This window comes from Sinocyclocheilus rhinocerous, unplaced genomic scaffold, assembly GCF_001515625.1.
Source record: "Sinocyclocheilus rhinocerous isolate Xijiao unplaced genomic scaffold, SAMN03320098_v1.1 scaffold28, whole genome shotgun sequence".
In the NCBI taxonomy this organism is placed as follows: Eukaryota; Metazoa; Chordata; class Actinopteri; order Cypriniformes; family Cyprinidae; genus Sinocyclocheilus; species Sinocyclocheilus rhinocerous.
In genome coordinates this window covers 2287065-2295241 of record NW_015652416.1, presented here as the reverse complement: position 1 = coordinate 2295241, position 8177 = coordinate 2287065, and the positions used below count along the sequence as shown (strand labels likewise).

General features: G+C 35.7%; 1 long non-coding RNA gene across 3 annotated transcripts in view; it reads left to right on the top strand.

The window, feature by feature from the left end:
• Positions 1–935: 935 nt before the first annotated feature.
• The window catches only part of LOC107714963 (uncharacterized), a 39505-nt gene continuing 32263 nt past the window's right edge, over positions 936–8177 (top strand). For all 3 annotated transcript variants that reach the window (XR_001637047.1, XR_001637046.1, XR_001637045.1), the window contains exon 1: positions 936–1014. This is a non-coding gene — a long non-coding RNA (uncharacterized LOC107714963). The remainder of the gene's footprint in view (positions 1015–8177) is intronic.

The window sequence follows — 8177 nt, the reverse complement described above, 5'->3', positions numbered from 1 at the left end:
AGAAAAGACACATACCAGAATGGAGTCAGACCAAGTTTGCAAAAACAAGCCTAAACAGCTATTTGGCTATTGGTTAGGCTAACATAATCTAAAAACCTGCATGGCCTAAATGACGTAACCAAAGGAAGGAACATCCAGTAAGAAACTAAATAAGGTTAGTTTCCATTTCACGAAATCAAAGTTACTTGAAAACAGCATGACAGAATGGAAGCGCTACAGTCAAAGTATTTTGCATTTGTCATTTTCCACCTATTGTTAAAGGCCCTTGAATCTAATCAGACTGGCCGGGTCTGTTTGATTTGGATCACATAGGTATTCGCTTACTCGCAAATAAGGCAATTCCCCTCTAAGTTCACTGTAACCTTAGGAGATCAATGATTTAGTTATTGGCAAACTACCTAGATTCCCCTTGGGCTAACCTAGTCCAATGAAATGAAGCCGTGATATTTTTTTCAACACACCATCCCATAGGCTTTTGAGTCACCTTATGAATCTCATTTTCTACTTATAAATAAGAGATGAAAATGAATTAGAAACTAGTTGCAGATTCAAATTCAAATTTCAAGAGAATCTGTGGGCCAGAAATTGACATAAATGATAGCGGCATGTTTATTTAGCTTTTTTTGTTAATTATGCATGCAGTGTTGACAGAACATCTCAAAAATGGCATCATCTGATTATGGTGCAGTTAGATCACATTTAAAAGTCATAAAATCATATGAAATCCTTTTCCTCACATCTACAACAGCATGGAAATTAGAAATATAGGCCTACTCAAACTGACTGGATGTTAAAAGTAGCCGGATATGAATCTTGTAATGTTACATTAATGTTTGTTATCAGTTTTATAGCCTTTTGCACGATTAGATTTAAGTAATCTCACAACGGACTATAAACAGGAAGTTTACACCTTTATAGCAGGAAGTCTTGTTTGCAGTTGACAGACACACACTGGCAGGGCCTCCGGCTGATCCTTAGCAATCCTTGCATGTGACATTTAGGAGAGCAATGACGGTGAGTTATTCTTATTCTTTATACCTTGCTTGTGGCCTGTTGAGTAGCATTTTGTTACATAATGTTTGGAAGAATTGATTAATTTGCATCTACCTATGAGCATAGCTAACAACATTGCCTAGATTGGCAGTGTTGTTATTTGAAATTTGATGTTAAATGCTGTTGGATCACTTGGATGTTGATTCATAATAAAGTTATGGGGTGACAGATGCTGTAAATCACTTTTAGATGGCTAAAAATTCAATGCACAAACTCATAGAAAATATATGTTTTAAAATGCTTTTAACTGTAAACTGGAAAATGTAACTATTTAGATTTCGAAAATTGTCGACAATGTCACTGTTCTCTAATGAGGTATTTTTAGGTATGTATTTAAAAAAAGATTTATTGCAAAATGTATTATTTTAATATAGTGTATGTAAAGGACTTTTATGAGAAGCACTTCCTGAAGTGAAAGATCATGTGTGGTGAGGGGAGTAGCTACTGAAAGTTTCTACTAGGGCTGCACGATTAATCGAATGCGATTGTCATGCGCATTTTGTTAAAAAAGCCGGTTCTGTAATCAGCAGGAAATCATCATCACGTGCTTTCAGATGGAGCAGAATTTACTACACATAGCCGTAGTTCACTGACAAGTTACGCAAAAAAATCGCAGACGATTTTATTGCGCGATTATGAAATCGAAGAAATCGTTCGCGATAATGACAGCTGTATGCATAACTTCTCAGTGAACTACGGCTCTGTGAAGTAAATGCTGCTCCATCTGAAAGCATGTGAAAATACCACATTTAATAACATATTTTTACTCCAAACTCACTTCATAATGTCAGTCGAGTGTTTGAAATAAATCCTTCTGTGAGATGATGTGGCTTCTTACACAGAATAAGGCACGCAACATATTTCATAGTATCTAAGCAGTGATAAAGGCATTGCAATATAAATATACTTTATTTTAATGAAAATTATAATAATAAGAACTTATATTGTCGTAGTCGTGTGTTTATTAGTCACGTTGAATCAATGAAAGCCGTTGAATCTTCTGTTTATTCAGCTGCAGCGATAGGCATTTTCTGGGTTTCTTCTGCGAGGCGTATTTGTAGTTTCAGCGCGAGAGCGCCCTCTGGCCTTTGGATGGAGATTTACTGCTGATCACAGAACTGTGGTTCACTGGAAGATACGCATGACAATCGCAGCTTCTGTCGAATCGCGATCTCGATTCCATTTTGATTGATCGTGCAGCCCTAGTTTCTACATGTTTTTATCTGAATATATAAGTTTTTGAATGTCCATTATGAAATAGCAGTGTTGTTGAAGATATCTTTGACCGTTATGTGTCATGAAATCAGTAGTAACGTGTTTTGTAATGGTCTCACCCATCTTGAACAATCATCAACAGTTCATTTGTGGTAGTGTTACTGGCTTCTGACACATCGACAAAATAGCAGTCTGTGGTAAAACATATATATTTAATCCCATGCCTATACAGTTAGTATGACCTTGTATAAAATAAGAAAGAAGATAATGAATATTGCACCGTAGGTGTAATATATTATTGATGAGATTCATTTTCAACAAGAAAAAATCAGGTGGAAATGTCACTGCAATTATAGAACATTGTGTTTTTAACATAAATACTGCATATTTTACTTAATATCTTAGTGTGTACTGTATGTGAGTTATGTTACAGAGAAAATAAGAAAAATATATATTAATATGTGATTGTTGTAAATCAAACACAATACTTTTGCAGCATTCAAAAAACTGAGGAAAGCCATGTTTTATATATGGTAGCCTAAATCGTAGCATACTAAGGTTACAGAACTGAAATGTTCAAGGTGGTGTTGTTTTTGGTTGGATGAAGATTTGATCTGGTAACTTAATTTTGTTGGTTCAAATCCATCCATTTTGTTCTTTTTAGTTTTGAAAATTAAACTTAAATTGAATATTTCAGCGTTTTGTACCATAGAAAAGACTGTTTCTGCAAGGATTTCTCTGGTTGTGAGAACCAAATAAAGTCTTATTTTAACATGTCAATAGCCAGTTATTATTTGACACCAATCAATTATTATTAAGAGCAATCTTCTTTTCTCTTGGGATCGGTTTGGCGTTACCAGAAGTGATGACTTTCGATTCAGCGTGTGAGAGTGTTATTAGCTCAGTAATCTGACCGATTGATAACGCATGAGTTTGATGCAGGCCAATTTGCAAATCGGTTCTATTGATTCATTAAAAACAACCACTTTAAAGAACAATTAGCTTGTGAATCTGACAGTCATTAGCTCTGTGGTGCCAGAAAGCTTGTAGAAATCCAAATGATAGCTTCGGTATGTGATGTGTCTTCGTATGAGATCTAATGCAGGTCTTGTTTTGTAACTGCCCTTGTTTGGTTAACAGATATATATATATTTTTTTTCAGTTCAAGAGCATGTAAAGAGTGCATTTCTACTATATTTTTTTATATCTTTTTATAGATATTAAAATGTCTATTTTGTCTAATGTCTTAAAAGTCAGTCTTTTTTATATAGAGGATATGTTTCTATTTCTAAGGAGACAGAGACAGATGATGTGTTAAGGGAAGCCCCTGGGAATGAGACATCAACAATATGCTGCCTGAAACACAAAGGGCTTTGCTTGTTTTGAAGGATTACAAACTACTGCCTCATGTTAACTGTATTTTATGTGGCTGTAACAATGCCATGAATCTAATGTTGAGCTCATTTTGTAAAAATTGCATCTCTTGAAGCCCTGTCACAGTAGCTTGCTATTATGACTCATTGGTGTTCACACTTTGACTGTTGAGTTCCTGTGCTGTTGATAGTTTTCATTCATACTCGACTGCTGTATCCAGCATTATCAGGTGGTGGATCAATATCTGCACTCTGGTTTTGTAATCTGTGCATGGAGAACAGTCACTGTTGTACATATCTATCTATCTATATATATATATATATATATATATATAAAGGAGCATTAGCACTTATAGTGATTTCTAGCGAGAAAGCCAGAAGTTGTGTTGCACTATGTACTCTAATGTCTAGAGTATATAAGGTTATTTTGTCATTCAGCATCAGAGTTCAGGAAAGCTGCAACAGTTGAGTGCATTAAAGGGCTGGCCACACTACACTTTTCAGTCCATTGACTTCCATCCATACACATGTGAATGTGGGAGACAGGAAACACAAGCTCATGCTAATTTTTTTTTTTGCTGCATTCTTAGTTCAAGTTTGGTGAACTTTGACCTGCAAATTCATATCACATGAAGACGTTTGACCAGTAGAAGTTTTGCATGATGTCTAAGCTGAATTCAAAGAAAGTCAACTTTGAATCTGAAAAATTGCTGCATTGCTGTAAAGTGGAGATGATGTTAAATCATGTTTTTTTAAAAGATGCCAGAGTTTGATGTCATATTACAATTTTTGCAGAGTATGTAGAAATTTTGCATGCTCAAAGTCTAATGTGACTGTGACTTACGTGTCCAACATTACACACATCATTTGTTTGGTTAATTAAAGACTAAGTCAATTTTTAACCAGCTTTGTATTGTTACAGTGTGGGTAGTGTAAGCAAAAATGTGTATTATTTTTCTTGTTTATTTGACGAAATGATGTAAAATGCATTGTCTGGTGGACTTTGGACTGCCCCAAAACTTCAAATCATACTTTGTATACCAACTCACAGATAGTCTGATCGAGCCCAGTTCATTTTGGGTATAGAAGTTTTCCTACCTTTTTATTTTTGTATTTTTTTCTCTGTAGTCGTATAGCACTGGAAAAAAAAAAAGCGCATAAATAGCGGTACTCTCAAAGACTGATGCGGAAGAGCAGAAATTGCTGAATAAAGTTGGTAATTTTGTTTTCATTGTGCACAAAAAGCATTCTCGTAGCTTTATAAAATTACAGTTGAACCACTGATGTCACATGGACTATTTTAACGATGTCCTTACTGCCTTTTTGGGTCTTGAACGTGGTAGTTACATTGCTGTCTATGCAGGGTCAGAAAGCTCTCGGATTTCATCAAAAATATCTTAATTTGTTTTCTGAAGATGAACAAAGGTCTTACAGGTTTGGAATGACATGAGGATGAGTAATTAATGACAGAATTCTCATTTTTGTGTGAGCTTTCCCATTAAAACCCCATCTTGTCAGCTTTGAATAACTGTGATACACGTACAGTAATATTATTTATTTATTAAATTTTTAGAGTTGGTGATTTGAGGCAAAAAAAAACAACAGCAAAAAATGAGCAAAGTCTCTTTATGCAAATTAACAGTGATGCAGTGCAGTAATACGAATAGGTGCAAAGACTCGCATGTAGTATGCATACTGTGCACAACATGCAAATTTTATAGCAGAGTGCTCAACTCAACCTATTTAAAGTAGTTAAAGTGATTCATGATTTGACTGGATATTTAAATACAAATTTGAATTGAAAATGCAAAATAGCCCTTACTGTTTTCAAGAATATGGTGCCACTCGAAGGAGGTTGGAAGACAACAATATTGCATTGGCTTTTTTTGAAATGCTGATCATCGAATAATGCCTGCGATCACAGTAGATATTTTTAAAGAATAAGAGGCATTATACTGCTAATACTAAGCTAGTATTCCATTCTGAACATAGCTTCTGTTAGGGTTAAATTCTAGACCTACCAAATCTTTCTGTAGGCCTGTTTTGATCGACTATGACCCTACAGTTGTTAATAGTTGTTGAAGGGAATGGTTTGAGCTGTTTCACTATTCTCATTTTAAAGTGGTTTTATGTGAATAGCTTTGAGTTTGGGCAGATCATGCTGATGAAGGAAGAGGTTTGACATCTGTGAAATGAACAGCTCCTGGCTCTCACTGACAACCTGTTCCTCATTAAAGGAACAGAGGTACAGTTCAAAACTTTGTGAAATTTGGAGGATGAGGATATTTCACAGTTCAAAAAGGAAGACCAGTTACAGAATTCTGTGGTTACGGACTGAATGCTAAAGGTACAGTACCTACCAATGCTAGTACAAACCCACTTAGTGAATAAACCGCATTCAAGGTCATGTAGAATATCAGATATATAAACCCCACTTACCATAAATAAAGTATAAATAAAATGAAATCATAAAAAAGCATCTCACTCTCACTTATACAACGTCACATAATCAAGCATCATTCACAACATAATTGCATAGTGACAGCGTTTAATTTTTTAAAAACAGTTTCTGCTATTATATAAAAAACCTTCTACATATTTAATAATTTTGTAAATATTCTAATACAGCTGCGGCTAATCTAGGAGGCTGTGCTGCATGTCTGAGAAATGCAAAACCATTTTGCAGAGAGACTTTAGATTTGTAGTTTGAACTTCCCAATTACACACATCCTCAGGCAGTTAACTTGGGCAGTTTTGGTCAAACTTTCTGAAGGGGGAATGGGGGAAAAAAAAAGCCTCTGCACTATAAGGTTTGTAGATCATTAAGAATGAAAAGCACAATTACTGCATCCAGTTGAGGGCGTCTCTGGAGTTTAGAATGCCAGAGCATGTGTCAGGCTTTCACAGGCTAAATGGTAACTATACGCACCGCTTAATAAGAGCATTATCTGTAGTTTGGTAATAAGATCAGTCACGCAGGCCCAGCTCTACTTTTTACACTGACTTTGGAGTCTGTTGTTAAACTAAAGCAGGAATGGAGTGGCCGCAGGGAGCACCAGCACCTTTCCTAGTGGGAAAGTTGTTGAAACCAATTTAAATATACACAAAGGGAGAACATTTTTGAATATCTTCAGGTAAATGCCTTAGACCACAGTGTTTTTTAAGGAAAATGTATTACAAACGCATTAAAATATAGTGAAAATCAATAGACCTATGTTTATATAAAATGTATAGCATTTTTAAAAATTGTAAAACATTAAAACAATGCTTTAAAAACATCCAGACCTTGTATAAAATAAATAAGAAACACCATGGCTCATGTAATATTTAGTTTAGCTTTCTGAGGACCAAGATCAACATTTTGCTCTTCATGTCAGGACATCTTATTTCATAAAGTATCTTTAAATAAAGCAGCTAGCAATGAAGGGACAATGTACCTGTGTTTCTGTGGTTACCTCATCATGATCACGCACCTATTCACTTGTCATTTCCTTTGTGATTGTGATTATAAGTCGTTAGATGTGAACATGACATAGCCTCCGCCAAAAAAAAGAGGTGGGTTTTTCACACCACTGCTTGTGATCTCTCTACACCTTTCACATGTGTCGGAAGGATTAACTGCAAACTTTTCTTTCTGATGGTCGTAAGTTTGACGCTCTGCTAGTATGGTGCTCTAATGACAGGTCTGGCGGGTTTAGTTGGTCTTGAGAGCCTAGGAACTTAGAGCCCTGTGTTTGATATGCTTTAGAGGATGTGAGTGTGTCAGAGGATGCTTAATGAAGTATTTTTCAAAGGAAGTCCACCCTCATCGGTGTCCCTCTTACCCGCACGTCTCACTCCTGCAATGACAGGTACAGAAACCTCCATTAATTTCATCTTTCATGCCAGTCTCTTTTATTTTAGTCTCTGGCACCCACCTTGTATCTTAGAGTAACACTTCACCACCTTGATCAAGCCCACTGGGTATGAGCCACAATCTTGTGTTAGGCATCTGATGTAATAATAATAATGCGCTACTTTTCTTTAGTTGTTCATGTATTCATTTGGCTAATAGAAAATGTGTGATATCAGGTTTTACATTTTACACCTCTCAAGCTAAAGATTGTAACTTCAAAAAGGTCAACAACAAAGGTCTGTAAAAGCATTGCCATGTCATGCATTTTGACTCTTCACACATTATCCTTCACCACACAACTATTATCAACTAACTAGAGATTAAAAAAGACATACAACAAAACCTACTTATGTGTGTGCGTGTGTGTATACATATTTCTGTCATGACAACTCTCGGAGGGATTGGCATGGTGATGTACATGTCAATAGCTGGGTTTCCATCACCCTGCTTTTATGTGCATTTTGAAGTATCGCATCAAAATCGAGTGATGGAAACGCTGAATTTTGAATAAAAATGCCTTAATTCGCAAAAAAGTCTTTACGCTCGCTTGAGGTGGTTTTTGACTTGAGCAAAAAATGGTTAATGCGAATAATGGGAGATAGAAATGCATTTTGCGAATAAATTCCTCCAAGCGCATCAAA